Source organism: Neomonachus schauinslandi, chromosome X (genome assembly GCF_002201575.2).
Source record: "Neomonachus schauinslandi chromosome X, ASM220157v2, whole genome shotgun sequence".
Classification (NCBI taxonomy): domain Eukaryota; kingdom Metazoa; phylum Chordata; class Mammalia; order Carnivora; family Phocidae; genus Neomonachus; species Neomonachus schauinslandi.
Window position 1 is genome coordinate 67,514,003 of NC_058419.1, and position 17,250 is coordinate 67,531,252.

At 41.5% G+C, this 17,250-nt stretch overlaps 1 pseudogene; it reads right to left on the minus strand.

Moving 5' to 3' along the window:
• Positions 1-2,530: 2,530 nt before the first annotated feature.
• LOC110572445 lies at positions 2,531-6,703 on the minus strand (annotated as a pseudogene).
• Positions 6,704-17,250: the final 10,547 nt, after the last annotated feature.

Below are 17,250 nucleotides of genomic sequence, written 5' to 3' on the forward strand. Positions count from 1 at the left end.
AGATGTCAAAGAGGTTACTATCTGTGTTATTCCTAGGATTTTAATGGTTTCCTATCTCACATTTAGGTCTTTAATCCATTTTGAATTTTTTGTGTGTATAGTATAAGAAAGTGGTCCAGTTTTATTCTTTTGCATGCTGCTGTCCAGTTTTCCCAACACCATTTGTTGACAAGACTTTTTCCCATGGGATATTCATTCCTGCTTTGTTGAAGATTGATTGACCATATAGTTGTGGGTTCATTTCTGGGTTTTCTATTCTGTTCCATTGGTCTATGTGTCTATTTCTGTGCCAGTACCATACTGTTTTGATCACTACAGCTTTGTAATATAACTTGAAGTCCAGAATTGTGATGCCTCCAGCTTTGCTTTTCTCTTTTCAAGATTGCTTTGGCTATTCGGGGTCTTTTGTAGTTCCATACAAATTTTAGGATTGTTTCTAGCTCTGTGGAAAACACTGTTGGTATTTTGATAGAGATTGCATTAAATGTGTAGATTGCTTTGGGTAATATAGACATTTTAACAATATTTGTTCTTCCAATCCATGAGTATGGAATGTCTTTCCATTTCTTTGTGTCATCTTCAATTTCTTTCATTAGTATTTTACAGTTTTCAGAGTACAGGTCTTTTACCTCTTTGGTTGGGTTTATTCCTAGGTATGGCAAAGCAGTTTTATTTCAGAACCAGAGGGTATACATCTGAGAACAAGCCCCAAAGGGCTCTATTTCCTTAGAAACTTCTCTCAGCTTTCAGTCCCCTAGGAGTGAAGAAGACAGATCTAAACACAAGAAGAAGTTAAAGTAGTGAAATAAAGTGACTAGTAGCCTGCTTAGTGTGTTGAATCAAATCAAAATGTGACTAGGTCTGTCACATAGAAATTATTATAAAGAAATGTTAGCTATTATTGTAATCAGAAGAGGCTGGATGCAGTGGGACTCTGAGCAAAAGAGATAGACTAATCTTTGCAGAGAGTTCCTTCAAAGCCACAAAGGAGCCACTCCATAATGGAATATATCTCAATAGGAACCAAGATTTGAGTCTGCCACATACAGCGCTCTCCTCCCTACATAGAGCTAATCGACACTGACACTGACAAACTCTTGGGTTTGGTTCCTAATTTTTAAAGATACTATGTAGGGGCACCAGGGTGGCTCAGTCAGTTAAATGTCCGCCTTGGGCTTGAGTCATGATCCTGGGGTCCTGGGATCGAGCCCCACATTGGGCTTCCTGATCAGTGGGGAGCCTGCTTCTTCCTCTCCCTCTGCCACTCCCCCTGCTTGTGCTCACCTCTCTGTCAAATAAGTAAATAAAATCTTTTTTAAAAAGATACTATGTAAACTTCCCTTTTGTTATGACAACACAACAATGACCTCATTCTTGCTAGAGTTGAACCCAAGACAACCCCCTCCACCCCAATTAATCCCATTCTGAAGTAATTTCTACTTCAGAATCAGCCTAATTGAACTTGTAAGGCTCCTGGTATCCTTGATTATGTTTAGAAGATATGTAGTATACTTTATGGAAATGTAACTCAAGTAACAATATTATAAGCACACACTCTCTCCAGGTTGTCTACTTTTTGCTAATCTCCCTCTTCTGTTAACTATTTTTTTTTTAGTTTAGCACCATTTATTAAGTGATCTCAGCTGTTGTAGCTGAGGCTTGTCAGCCTGTTCTTAAAACATAAAATGCAGGGCACCTGAATGGTGCAGTTGCTTAAGCATTGGACTCTTGGTTTCCGCTCAGGCTGTGATCTCAGGGTCATGAGATCAAGCCCTGCCTTGGGCTCCACACTCAGCACTAAGTCTGCTTAAGATTCTCTCTCCTTCTCCCTCTGCCCCTCATGCTTGTGCATTCTCTCTCTCTCTCTCTCTCTCTCTCTCTCAAATAAATAAATAAATAAATCTTTAAAAAAATCATAAAATGCTTTTCCAATTCCTCTTTTTTTTTTTAAAGATTTTATTTATTTATTTGAGACAGAGAGAATGAGAGAGAGAGAGAGCACATGAGAGGGGGGAGGGTCAGAGGGAGAAGCAGGCTCCCTGCCGAGCAGGGAGCCCGATGCAGGACTCGATCCAGGGACTCCAGGATCATGACCTGAGCCGAAAGCAGTCGCTTAACCAACTGAGCCACCCAGGTGCCCTTTTCCAATTCCTCTTGTCCTAGACAGAAGGATCTTCCAGGGGGCACCTGGGTGGCTCAGTCGTTAAGCGTCTGCCTTCGGCTCAGGTCATGATCCCAGAGTCCTGGGATCGAGCCCCACATCGGGCTCCTTGCTCAGCGGGAAGCCTGCTTCTCCCTCTCCCACTCCCCCTGCTTGTGTTCCCTCTCTCGCTGTCTCTCTCTCTGTCAAAAAATAAATAAAATCTTTAAAAAAAAAAAGAAGGATCTTCCAGGTAGCATGCCAACAGAACAAGAGATTCCAATGATGCCAGCTTCAATGATGGTGCCATCCATATAGGGAGAAGGTCATGGTATATTCAACCACAGCTTACAGAGGTTTGGAAAAGGACCCTTTGAGGGCCCAGACTGCCTAGCATTTTGATGCCCCAACCAAGAACTCTTCCTCCAACATGTCCAGGATAAGATTCTCACAGCAATGAGATGCCAAGCCTTTCTGGAACCAAATAATCCACTTGCCACCATTTTTTTTTTTTTTTTTTGCATCATCTTCCCACATGGGTTTAATTCCTTCTTTGAAGAGATGGAAGTCACTGTGGCCTGTCAGGTCCCTAGGACCTACCATGTGGTTGTAAAACCTCCAGAACTGCTCTGCAGAGGCAAAAATGCCAATCTGTTTGATATTTTATTCATTGCTCTGTGAGCTGGTGGGATGGCTGGGGATTCTTCTGGAGTATCAGAAAGTATACTTGTACTGCAGGAGATGCTCTGCTGGTCCAGGGGCAACAGCCTTCCTCTTACTGCTGCCCTGACTCTTGTCTCATTCCATTTTTTCCTTCTTTGTGCTGTTTTCTTCATTCTGATCATGGTCCCCACTGTCATCATCTTTCAATGCACTGAACTTGTACATCCTGTCCCCACTGCCGTCACCACTGCCTCACAGAGTGACTTCCACTCCACTGGGCCCTCTCCTGTTAATTCTTGATAATTTCAGTTTGAGAGGCATTTTCTGACTTTGTCTCCAAATACTCCCTTTTGGTGGCATGTGACCTCCTCTGGGTTGTGGGGTCACATCATATACACATGTAGGAAATAAGAATATGAATAATGGGGTGAATCCATCTATTATTCCACTCAGTAAATCTAAGTCTTGGAGTGAATGAGAGTTGAGAAACTTGAATTTGCTCTTCACATAGGTGATCTCAGTTTCTGTGAGCTTCTCAAAGTGCAAGTATGCCAACACCTTAAGTGTGTTCTAGTGTTTAAACATATATTTTTCATTCAATAGGGACCCTAAACATAAGCCATCTACTTAATCTGGTGCTCAATTGAAGAAACGGGGATCTGTTCCAGTGCTGGCCTTATTGATAGACATTATGTAGTTCTTTCACATGGAGCTTTCACAAATGACTTTCAAGGATAATTTTGGCTATATGTAATTTTCCCTTAAATGTTTAATCCCCTTTAAAACTTCGGTGTAAGCTGCAATTTCACTGTACTAACTATAGTCTACTGGTTGAGAAAAATGGCTTTTGTTCCCCCGCCAAAGTGTGTATTTCAGACAAGCCACTATAAGTGAAGTATATCATAGAAAAAGAGAAGGCTTGGTCATGGACACCAATCCTCTGAGCACTTGGCCATTGGTAGTGAAATTCCACAGTTGGTGCTTGGAGACAGGGATTGGGGATAGACATTGTATCCTCACATCCCACTGTACAACCCAAGATTTTTTTCTGCTAGTAGAAAAAAAGTGTATGGAAAGATCATGAATGGGATAGTATATTTTCAAATCAAAACCCAGGAAAAAGGTATGGTTAAAAAATGTATGGGATGAGGAATGGGGGATACGTTGTCTTCAAAAAACATTGATTGGGAGGGAATAATATCCTAAACATTGGAGTGGGGACCTATGGTAAATTCCAATGAAGCTGGGGATGTCATACCTCTAAATTCTATTGAGTTTTCTTTGCCAACTTTTTCCACCCCTGCCTGAGAAGGTTAGCTATGCTTTGCCCAAAAAAATCTGTAATGGCCTCTCTAAAGTTAGTTTCCTTGCAAAGCACTGCTGACTCTCCTCAGGATCTACCCTGCAACTCTTATTTGCTCCTAGATATATGCCTAGGCTCAAGTCCCAGCAAACCTTGAAGGGTAATCCACTAGAAGGTGTGCCACACACCAAAACAGGTGCATGATTTTTCCAATTTATACAGACAGAAATACGGAGAATATGTGTGGGAATGGAGGTGAGTAATGGTGGAATGAATATAAAGTTAAATCAGGCCAAGTTGATTGATATGAGCTCACACAAAGATTATGGAGTCAATAATTTAGTTCAAGTTGTTAGAAAGGACTCTAACAGTGTGGTTGGTTGGGTAGCTGAAAATGGACCAAAAGTGACCTATACTAAGTGAAGTTGAAATGCCAGAAAGGCACTGTTATACTATAAAGATAGGGATTCAGAGGCTTGGGAAGATTGGAATGTTAGAGTGGATTTATCATTTAAAATCTGCTCACCTACCCTGGAGGATCTACTCACCATGACTGTGAGAAATAAATTTGTGAGGGTAATCCCAGCATCCTTGAATAACTCTGTGGTCAATCTCCTGTAGGTCAAAAATTATAGTGTGAACTTCTGCAACTGAACTGGAATATTTAAATGCAGTGAGGATAATTGGATCCCAGGGTTGCAGGAGCCAAATACTGAAACTTAATTACCAAAGACAAGGTGAGCTTGATTGCTGTAATAGACAGTAGAGTCAAAGCAGTAGTCAGAATAGTCTAATTTGTAGAGAACTTTGGCATTTTTTAGTCGATTATCACATCCCTGGAAAAGAAATAGATGAGCAATCTACTAAATTCTTGATCTATATAGGTAGGAGAGTTCTAATTTGGGTGAACAATGTCTAACTTGAATCACCAAAACAAAGACTCATTGTCTTTTAATCAATTCCCAGACTTGAGCCAGTTGACAGACCCAGAACCCTTTGAATGAAGAGAGGCATGTAATTTTAAGGAAGGACCCTGCTATATTGCCAGAAATTTTTATTGTTAATTTTTCTCCCAACATTCCTTAAAAGAACCTATGGCCATTGACCAGGTGATTATGCATTGGGGAAAAAATAATCAAACATTTGGAGGATTACTGGACAGTGTCTCTGAACTGGCACTAATTCAAGGAGACCCTAACCATCACTGTGGCCCACAAGTCAGAGCAGGAGCATATGGGTGTCAGGTGATCAATGTAGTTTTAGCTTGGGTTCATCTCACAGTGGGTCCAGTGTGTTCTCAAACCCATGCTATGGTTATTTCTCTATTCCAGAATGTATAATTGGAATAAAAATACTCAGCAACTGGAAGAATCCACATATTGGTTCCTTGATTGTGGATTGAGTGCTATTATAGTAGGAAATGCCAAGTGGAAACCACTAGAAATGCTTCTACCTAAGAAAATAGTAAACCAACAGCAATACTGCATTCCTGGAGAGATGGCAAGATTAGTACCACCATCAAGGACTTCGAAGATGCAGGGGTGATGATTCCCACCACTTCCACTTCCTCATTCAACTTACCTATTTAGCCTGTGCAGAAAACAGATGGAACTTGGAAAATGACAGAGAATTATTGTGAAGTTAACCAGATGATGATTCCAATTGCACCTGCCGTTCCAGATGTGGTTCTGTTTCTTGGGCAATTAACACATCCTCTGGTACCTGGTATGCAGTTATTGATCTGGCAAATGTTTTCTTCTTGATAGGTGTTAGTAAATACAACCAGAAGCAGTTTGCTTTTCACTGACAAGTCAAACAATACATCTTCACTGTCTTATGTCAAGAACATATTAATTCTCCAGCCCTATGTTATAATTTAGTCTACAGTGACCTTGATCACCTTTCCCTTCCAGAAGACATCACACTAGTTTATTACATTGATGACATAATGCTGATGGGATCTGGTGAGCAAGAAGTAGCAACTACTCTAGACATATTGGTAAGACATATCAGAGAGTGGGAAATGAATCTGACCAAAATTCAGGGGACTTGCACCTCAGTAAAATTTTTAGGTGTTCATTGACATGGAGCATATTGAGATATCATTTCTAAGGCAAAGCATAAATTAATTGTATCTGGCCCCTACTGCATCCAAAAAAGAGGAACAATGCCTAATGGGCCTCTTTAGAATTGAAAGCAACATATTTCTCATTTGAGTGTGCTACTCTGACCCACTTACTAAATAACCTGAAATGTTCCTAGCTTTGAGTGGGGTCTAGAACAAGAGAAGGCTCTACAACAGATTCAGCCTGCCATGAAAGCTGCTTTGTTACTTGAGCCATATAATCCAACTAATCTGATGGTGCTTGAAGTGTCAGTGGCAGGTTGGAGACTTTGGGAGGCCCCTAGAGCTGAATAGTATTTGTTGGCCCTTAGGATTTTAGAGCAATACCCTAACATCCTCTGTGAATACTTTCCTTTTGAGAAACAGATTTTGGCTTTCCATTGGGCCTTATCAGAGATAGAATAGTTAACCACAGGCCACCAACCTAAGCTGCCCATCATGAACTGCCCCACCAAGCCATGAATTTGGCCATGTTCGGCAATATTCCATTATCAAAAAGAAGTGGTGTATAATACAAGATTGGGATCAAGCATGCCCTGAAGGCACAAGTAAGTTACATGAGTACGTAGTCCAAATGCCACAAATCCATATATTCATGGGCCATGGCCAATGGTTTAATTACATGGTCAAAGACTTAGAAGAAACATGATTGGCAAATTGGTGACAAGGAGTCAGAAGAACTGTTATGTAGATAGACCTCTCTGAATGGGCAAAGAATGTAAGATATTATGCCCCATGTAATGCACATCAAAAGGTAAGCTCAGCCGAGGAAGATTTAATAACCATATAGATAGAATGGCCCTTTTTGTGGATATCCCTTAGAGCATTTCTTAGTAATACCATATCCCATGGTTAAAGTCAATGAAAAACTACAACAACCCAATTCAGGCAGGACTAATAATGGCCCAGACCCTTCAGGAATAAATGTTTGGGATACCCCACCAAGCAAAGAATTACAATCAACAAAAGGAAAAGGGAATATGGAATGGGTAGTAGAAGGTACTTACAAACACCAGCTATGACCATGTGACCAGTTACAGAAATGAGGAATATGGTAGTTATGAGCATTTTTCTTGGTAACCTACAGGTTAGCTTCACTTTCAGGCTTCTCATTATCATCTCTATCTGCTGTAAAAGAAGGTGTTTATGTTTTTAAAGGGCTTCCAGAGGAGTAATACTCGGTGGCAATTTTCCTCAAATATTTCCCAAGTCCTTATTGATGATGGTTTTGGTGGGTATGGAAAATTCTGTAACAGCTATAAACAAGTAGTTATCAATTTGGGTAAAGAAACTCCCATGCAAGGAGAGGTTAGATTTCTCTATGAGATCAAATATGTTTTTTATAATAATTGCTTTAATATTCAACAGCTATGACTGTTTACTGTGAGTGGCCAGTATTGCAATGGTAGAAACCCACTTCCACTGAATATTATATAAAACTGCCCTTGCCTTGGGGCGCCTGTCATTAAACATCTGCCTTCGGCTCAGATCATGATCCCAGGGTCCTGGGATCGAGCCCCGCATCAGGCTCCCTGCTCAGAGGGAAGCCTGCTTCTCCCTCTCCCACTCCCCCTGCTTGTGTTCCCTCTCTCACTGTGTCTCTCTCTGTCAAAAAATAAATAAAATCTTTAAAAAAAACTGCACTTGCCTTTTAAGAGGTTAGGTTAGAGAATAATTTCCAAACTGGTTGTATTCTCTGATTTTTAGACATATCTCGGCACAAGAAATATGTAGTATGCATTGCCTTCCTTGTATATATTGATTAGTGGGGCCAGGGAGGGTTTATTAGGGTTCTACAGAGAAACAGAACCTATAGTGTGTGTGTGTGTGTGCGTGTGTGTGTGTGTGTGTGTAGAGAGAGAGAGAGAGAGAGAGGGAGATTTATTTTAAAGAATTGGTTCAGGGGCACCTGGGTGGCTCAGTTGTTTGAGTGTGGGACTCTTGATTTCAGCTCATCATGATCTCATGGTCATGGGATCGAGCCCCGCTTTGGGGTCCACACTCAGCGTAGAGTCTGCTTGTCCCTCTCCCTCTGCTCCTCTCTCTCGCTCTCATTCTCTCAAATAAATAAATAAATAAATAAATAAATAAATAAATAAATAAATAAAATCTTTGGAAAAAAATAAAGAATTGATTCACTTAATTGTGGAGGCTTGGCAAGTCCAAAATCCAATGGAGAAATACGGAAGGCTGGAGGCTCAGGAAAGAGTTGCAGTTTGAGTCCAAAGACAGTCTGCTAGCAAAAGTCTTTCTTGCGCAGGGGAGGTTGGTCTTCGTTGTATTAAGGCCTTCAACTAATTGGATGTGGCCCACCCACATTAAGGAGGGTAATCTGCTTTACTTAAACTCCACTAATTTAAATGTCAATCTCTTCTCAAAAATACACCTGCACAGAAACATGCAAAATAATGTTTGAGCAAATATCTGGACACTGTGATCTAGACAAGTTGACACCTAAAATTAACCACCACAAAGAAGGTTCCTGGTAAGATGCCAATTTCTTTCCACCTCAATAAGTGGGGCTTGTATTGGAGGAGGAGAGAGATCATTACAATTAAAGAAGTTAATAGTTTTAAGGAAATATATAGTTAGCAGAGTTTATATTTATCATCATCCCAGGGATTAGTAAAAACTATGATTTTATCTCTAGAATCCCATAGGATTTGTTGGTATTAGTTCTGGATTATGTTTTATTTAATTGCACAATTATGAGCATCTTAATTGTAATATTGGGTACACACTATATCTAGGAATTCCTTAAATGACACTTGATATATAGTGGCAGATTGCTCTATTTGCTTGGTGGCACTAGTTAATAATAGTAGATTTCATTTGATTTGAAGTTAAAATTGGCTTATAGGGCTTAGAAGGCACCTATGAGTCACCAGCAATATTATAGAGTCTGGCTTAGCTGGGAGGGTTGTTGGCCAGCAGTAGTAGAGATAGGAAACACAGTAGTAGTCTCAGTGTTGATGTCTGTGGTCATGTTAGTAGGATTGATCAATCTGAATAACCAACAAAGTGGTTCTCATTGTCCTCAATCTGACCAGTGTTGCATGTCTCCCTGTGGTAAGCATGTGGCATGTTAAGGTGATCAAAGAGTGGGTGTGTAGGAACACTGGTGAGGGTTGGAACTTCTCAAGTAAGTAAAGGGCACAGCAACAGAGTTGGAGTTAAAGTCAGAGGCCATTCATAGCCAGGGGTAATGGATATGATTGTCCCCTGTATATCACCCAGGGTAATTAGTTCTACCTGCTGGGTGTCAGAAGCAGCTACAGATTTGTTCCACAGTACCTTTAGTAGAGCAAAGTATATGGGTGGCAGACTAGCATGCCTCACTCTCTCCAGATACTGGTAAGTGTTTTGCTCCACTTACACTGGATGATGAGCAGACACAGGCTGAGAATGATTCCAGAGTCAGTAGTCCACATCAGGTCCTCATCAGGATTGAGCGAGAATCAGCTAGACTCTGGATCTTCTATGAGGGAGGAAGGAAAAGTTAAGTATCAGGTGGGTGCTATTTTGCCATAGGCAATAATGCCAGGGTTACTGCATCTATGAAAATGGATAATTGTGTTGCATCCAGTGTGCTTACATAAAACAGCAGAAGCTGCAGCATCTCTGTTGGTGGTCTCCTTATTTGTTGTGAATTTAAATATGACATAGTTATGCCATGTGGAGGTGGGTTGATGTAATCAGGACTATGAACAGTATTTTGACCACTTAGGGGACCATTGTCCTTCAGGTTCTCTCTATAGTCCTTGTTTTAAAAGCCCTTTATGGGGGCACCTGGGTGGCTTGGTTAAGCAGTTGCCTTCAGCTCAAGTCATGATCCCGGGGTCCTGAGAAGGAGCCCCGTTCAGTGGGGAGTCTGCTTCCCCCTCTCCCTCTGCCCCTCCCCCCCAACTTGTGCACTCACTCTCTCGATCCTTCTCTCGCTTTCTATCTCTCTCAAATATTTTTTATTATGTTCAGTTAGCCACTGTATAGTACATCATTAGTTTTTGATGTAGTGTTCATTGATTCATTAGTTGCATATAACACCCACTGCTCATCACAACACGTGCCCTCCTTAATGCCCATCACCCAGGTACCCCATTCCCCACCCCCCTCCCTTCTGTAACCCTCAGTTTGGTTCCTGGAGTCCAGAGTCTCTCATGGTTCTTCTCTTATTTCTTCCCCTTCAGTTTTCCCTCCCTTCCCCTATCGTCCTCCATACTATTCCTTATGTTCCACATATGAGTGAAACCTTATGATAATTGTCTTTCTCTGCTTGACTTATTTCACTTAGCATAATTCCTTCCAGTTCCATCCATGTCGATGCAAATGGTGGCTATTCATCTTTTCTGATGGCTGAGTGATATTCCATTGTAGATATGAACCACATCTTCTTGATCCATTCATCTGTTGAAGGGCATCTCGGCTCCTTCCACAGTTTGGCTATTGTCGACATTGCTGCTATGAACATTGGGGTGCACGTGCCCCTTATTTTCACTACATCTGTATATTTGGGGTAAATACCCAGTAATGCAATTGCTGGGTCATAGGGTAGCTCTATGTTTAACATCTTGAGGAACCTCCATACTGTTTTCCAGAGTGGCTGTACAAGCTTGCATTCCCACCAACAGTGTACGAGATAAATAAAATCTTCAAAAAATAATAAAAAATAAGAACCCATTATGTTTTTCTATGATATATGCTGCCATAGGACAATAGGGTAAGTGAAAAACCCAAGCAATGTTATTTTGTAATGACCATTGTTGCATTCCCTTTACAGTGAAGTGTGAGTGTTGATCTGACTGTGCAACTTTGTAGAGCTCCCAAAGTTTCATTAACCTCTCAATAACACTAGAAAAAGTTAATGCCTTACATGGGTTAGCCAATAAAAGACCTGTGTGGATATCTACCATTGTTAAGGCATATTTGATGACTCCTACTGCTATAGAGAAAGGCCCAATGAAGTCGATTTGTTAGTTCTGATGCGGCCCTTAACCTCTGTAAATTTTTCCAGTGTCTAAATTTTTGGCATCTGGTACAGTCCCTAATGGCTTTGTGTAAATGTTTCTCTACTGGGTCAATTCCTCTATTAACAATCCATTTTCATAACCCTCTGATACCCAAATCCACTGACCTCTTGGGTGTACACCAATAGAAGGGGTAGGGTGGCTAGTCTCAGAGTCTGGAGACTGTCCATCCTTTAAGAGGCTTGCCTATTTTAGAGGTCTGGTTAGTTCATCAGCTTGTGTGTTGTAGTGTGCCTCCTATGTGTCTTGTTTGACATGAGGCAAGGTATGGTATGCCCAGATGGGCAGAATGGGAGCCAATGTGGCAAATTCTCCCCATATCTCTTTACCCCAAATGTCTCAACCTTGTATTTTCCAGCCATGATTTTGCTGAAGTTCAGATCAACCCATTAGCCACCAACCAGGAGTCTGTGAAAGTAAAACCTTAGGAAAATGTTTGTCACAGGCATGCTTTATTAACAGAAGTATTGCATGCAGCTCAGCCCTCTACCCTCCTTATGGAAATTGGAGTGTTTGAACAGGGGTAATAGGCTGTGGCTGTCCATTGTCTTGCTGCCTTATACCCCAGGATCACTTCAAAGGTAAAGACAGACCATTGTTTTTCTCATTTTAAGAGTGTTGGCTGTCCTCCCTCCAGTCCCCATTAAGCAAGAGGCAGAGGCATTTCTGGGGGCTTTGGCAAGTCAACCTCAGTGACAGGGTATATGCTAATTCCTCATAGAGTTGTGGCACTCCAGCATCTCGATTATTTAGATGCCATTTCCATTTTAATAAGGAGGCCTCATTAAATTTTACAGGGAGCTTTTTCCATTGCTCAGGGTATAATAGGCATCTCGATCCATAGAGTAATTGGTTCTGCTCCAGTAAGGGCTTCAGTTTTACTAAGTGCCTAGTATGTTACCAGGGGTTGCCTCTCTACTGGTGAATACTTTGGGGTTAAGTCTGGGAGCTGCTTACACCAAAAGCCTATGCATAGCCATTTAATTGTTCATTTGGTCCAGAGGCTCCAGGAAGCAAATTTGCAGTGGCCAAAACTTCTCATTAAGTCCTGTCCTCAAAGCATTAGTAGAACTGCCAAAGTAATAGCCTCCTTTATTTTATCTACTGCCTATTGTTGCTCAAGTCTCCATTGAAAAGTGAAAAGCTTATAACAAGCAGGGACCAGCACTGGAGGTATAGAATGTGTTGGCACCAAAATCCAAACATTCCTACCAAATGTTGGTCTTCCTTTACCAATGTGGGAGGTTGAATTGCTAGAGTCTTATCTTTTACCAGATTTGTAACAGTTCCTCTTATAAATTCCAAATATAGCCTCAAAATACAGACTGAGAGGACCTTGGATCTTATGTGGGGCAATTGCCCATTCCCTCTCAGTGAGGTGTTTGTTCACAGTTGGATGACCTATGGACAGAGTCATGGTCAGGTCCAATGAGAAGGATGTCATTGATATAATGTTAAAGCTGAGTTTCTAGTATAAGGGTGAGTCAAACATTTGTGTCCTGACTGCAAAGATGGTGCTTAATTTCAGGACTATTTAAATACCCTATAGGCAACCTGGAAAAGATATACTATTGACCCTCAAAGGTGAAGGTGAATTGTGGTTAATTCCCTGTGAAATTTTTACAGAATAGAACATGTCAGCAGAGCTACTAGGTATTTACCCAAAGTATTAAAAAATACAGATCTGAAGGGATAAATGCACCCCTATGTTTATCAAAAATAATGAAATCTTGGGCGCCTGGATGGCTAAACAGGGAGCCCAATGTGGGATAAGCGTCTGCCTTCGGCTCAGGTCATGATCCCAGAGTTCTGGGACTGAGTCCCGCATCGGCAGGGAGCCTGCTTCTCCCTCTGCCTCTGCCTCTCTCTCTCTCTCTCTGTCTCTCATGAATAAATGAATAAAATCTTTAAAAAAAATAATGAAATCTTGACATTTGCAATGATGTGGATGGAGCCAGAGTGTATCATGCTAAGTGAAATAAGTCATTCAGAGAAAGACAAATACCATATGATCTCACTCATATGTGGAATTTAAGAAAGAAAGCAGATGAACATATGGGAAGGGGGGAAGAAAAAAAGGATAGAGGGAAACAAGCCATAAGTGACTCTTAATAATAAATAACAAACTGAGGGTTCTTGGAGGGAAGTTGGGGGCGTAGGCTAGATGGGTGATGGGTATTAAAGAAGACACTTGTTGTGATGAGCACTGGGTGTTTTATGTAAGTGATGAATCACTGAATTCTACTCCAGAAACCAATATTGCACTGTAGGTTAGCCAACAAAATTTAAATTTAAAAAAGTAATAATGCTAAAAAAAAAAGAATGTCAGCGGAATCTATAACTGCAAACCATTTACCCATGTTGTTTTAAATGTCATTCATTAAGGCAATAATAACTGGTAGAGGCAATCTAATAAAGGGGAACATCTTTGTTAACTCTTCATAGTCTATGGTTACCCTCTACTCATTAGTTGTAGCTTTCAGCAACTAATATTAGAAAATTAAAAGGTGGTAGGGATCAGTACCCTTTCTTTAACTAAGTCAGCTATGAGAAGCCATAATCCTTCAGTCCCTTGCTTTAGCTGGTACTGTGGCACATTTACCACTCATACCAGTAAGGGAAGGTTAACTGATTTCTACTGGGTTACGCCCACCAATAGCATAAAAGCTTTAGGCTTGTTCCATGAGGTTACCTGCTGACTGAAGATGTCCATTCTAATAATGGGGAAAAGGGCGGTATTGGAGGGATGGAGAATAAGTAGGACAGAAGAATTTTTTAGCAATAACTGGGCCAATTTTAATAATTAAGCAGGTAATCCTCCCCACTTTAATCTCCTCCCAAGCTGGTCACCTCCTGGGTGAGGGGGTCCCTTTAAAACATGAGTGCTTCCTGGGATTAGGGAGATTTCCTTTAAAACATGAGTGCTTCCTGGGATTAGGTAGATTTTGATACCCACGTCCAACAGAGCCAGCCAGTGGTGCTTTTTTTGGAACCCAAACAACCGTTAATGTAATAAAAGGGTAATTTTCTACCAGAGGGGGCACTTCTGTGACCATTAGATCCCTATGTAGAATCAGGTCCCTGTCACTGGCAGAGATCAAGAGCCCGTATGGAAGGTAAAGCTGCCTCCAAAGGGGAAACCTGTGATGGGTTTTAATCTGACTCTAGTATTATAATTGTTGCACTGATTTACCAAAGACGATCACTCAATTTGGGACCCTCTCATTACCTAAGGTGTAGTATAATCTCCCTTGTCATCTCAGGGTCCCCTTGTTTATCTCAGGGTTCATGTTCAAATAGGGGCCTGACTGTAGGTGGTTGGTTTGGCCCAAGAGGGAGACAAGCTTGCTGTTGACAGTATTTTTTATTTGGATCCAATGGATTATTATTTGTAGAATTAAGAAGCAACACTTGACTCTGAGATTGTCTTCCATGAGCTTCTATTAGATCCAGGGCATCTATGTCCTCTTTAACATTTTAGCATTAACCATCATTGTCACTGAAGAAGACTTACATTTGTTAGGAGCCCTCCTGAGAAATAACTGGGTGGATTCAGGAATCAATTCAGCTTCCTCTGAACTTGCCAAGCCATCATGCCACACACCATGTGTTACCTGATAAGCCCACTTCCACATCTTTGTGGAGGAGATGGTTGACCTTAGCTAACAAAAACATTGATAGTTGGTCTGGGCCTTTATAAAGCCTAACGTAGAGTAGGTAGCTTTGTAAGCCATAAAAATCCACATTAATAAAGTATAAATCTGGGGCGCCTGGGTGGCTCAGTTGGTTAAGCGACTGCCTTCGGCTCAGTTCATGATCCCGGAGTCCTGGGATTGAGTCCCGCATCGGGCTCCCTGCTCAGCAGGGAGTCTGCTTCTCCCTCTGACCTCTCTCGTGCTCTCTATCGCATTCTCTCAAATAAAAAAAAAAAAGTATAAATCTGGACCAAGGTCCAAAACCTCCTCTGGAGGTCATTACAACCTTCTGCACAAATTGTGTAGGATCCTTTAGTAGAAATTCCATTATTCCATCTCATACTATGGCAGCCAGTAGCTTAATTCCAGCCTCTGTTAGGGAGTGCTTGCTCCTTGACAGGTACATTCTATATACCCAGGCAGCCCCTTTTTAATCTGGCTCCTGCACCAGGTCATTAAGGAGAGACTAGGCCTCAGGGTAAAAGAGAAAATGTGTCTCCCCTACCAATTGAAAACCAGCCCCTCCTTCTTGGCCCTCCCCTTTTGTCTTTTCTGTCTTAATTATTTTGTGAGTGGTCACCAGTAAAGCAATGGGCAAATTATCCCAGTCACTGTTGTGGTGACACCATGCTGCCTTTTCTTCTAGAGAGCACCAGTCCTCCTCCCCAGGGTCTTCCCCTCTGTCTTGTCTCCCCAGGAAGTTTGGGCTCCTAGCTCTTTTCTAGGTGGCTTGCTGTCACCTAGAGCAGGGCCTAGCAAGAGTCTTGTGGTTTTGAGCACCTGTTCAGCAGGACAATGACCTCCTTCAGAGTCTTGGAAGAGACAGTGGTATAAACTTTCTTGCCTTTAGTCACCTTAAGAGATGCTTTAGCCAGTTCAGCCCAAGGATTGGGATCTCTGTAGCTCTCTGGGGGAAAGGCTAGAATGACATCTGCAACAGCACAACTGAGTGTTGCAACAGCAGAGGCATGCTAGCTGCTTGCAAAAGCTCTCCCCTAACTGTGCTTAGGAGACCAGCCTCAGCCTGATGTCTGCCTCATCAGCTCCTTTGCCTGCCATGACAAGGATGGCCTCTCATCTCAGAGTACCCCAAATCACCAGCCTGACTAAGAAGAAGTCCTTCCTACTATAGCCTGTTATGGGGATGGGCCAACCTACCCTTAATCCAGAAGCATGTGTTCATCCTCTTTTCCTGTTCAGCCCCATGTGTTTTACAACTTCCAGCACCTGCCTAGTGAGGGACCCAGGTGATTAGGCTGAACTTCCTCTGCCAGTTCAGCACCTCTGACCACAAAAGTCAGTTCCAATGTTGTAGGTTCACTCAAGTGCTAGCATTACCACTTGGCCAGACTAATGAAGTACAAGGGGGAAGCACCAAAAATAGAGTGAAGTACAACAAAGAGTAATGCCATGCCAGACTGACTTAGAAGTATTCCAAATTTTGAGTCCCAATCTCTTAAGGCTTTCTGTAATCCATTTGCCAGTTGCTTGACCTACTGATGGGGTAGACTCCATGCTAATTCCTTGATTATCATGGGAATCCTGTTCTCATCACCACTTGTGAGCACAAGGATTTTAGGATACAACCATGAGTTAACAGTAGCATGTAACAAGCTTAATTTGGGTGGTAGTTGAACAGGTAGTATGAGAGAAGTCCTTCACAGCAGGAAACCTTTCAAAGAACCATATCAGGCCACTACCCAGAAGGGGAAGAGAACTCCTAAGGGAAAGTGAAATTGGAGAGGGGGCTCATGTGTGTAGGTGGTGTCACTCAGCAGCAAGATGAGGAGACGCTTGGTCAGAAAGTATCAATGGGCAGCATCAGCTTGAGTTCTTTTATAGCTACAGGGTTTGTTTTATCTATGTCTATGTCTAGCAGATATTGGGTGCAGTTTCATGAGGTTTGTAAAACAGGCGGGCTTAAATTCTAAGTTCATAAATCTTCTAAATAATAACTCAAAGGGAGAGATACTATGCTTGCTAGAGGAACTTGACCTTATTTTTAAATAAAGCCAATGGTGAAGCTCTGGGCCATTGTAAGCCAGTGGCTTGATATTATTTAGCCAAAAAATTCTTTAGAGTATAGTTCAGTTGTTTCACTTGTCCAGAAGACTGAGGATTATAAGGAGTAGAGTAAATTATTTGTATTTTGAGGTTTTTAGAGAGCTCCTGAGTTACCATAGAAATGAAATAACCTTCCCTATCAAATTCTACATATTCAGGAATTCCAAAGGTTGAGATGATATTATTTAATAAGTCCATGAAACACTGAATATATGCTTTAGCTGCTAGGAACACTT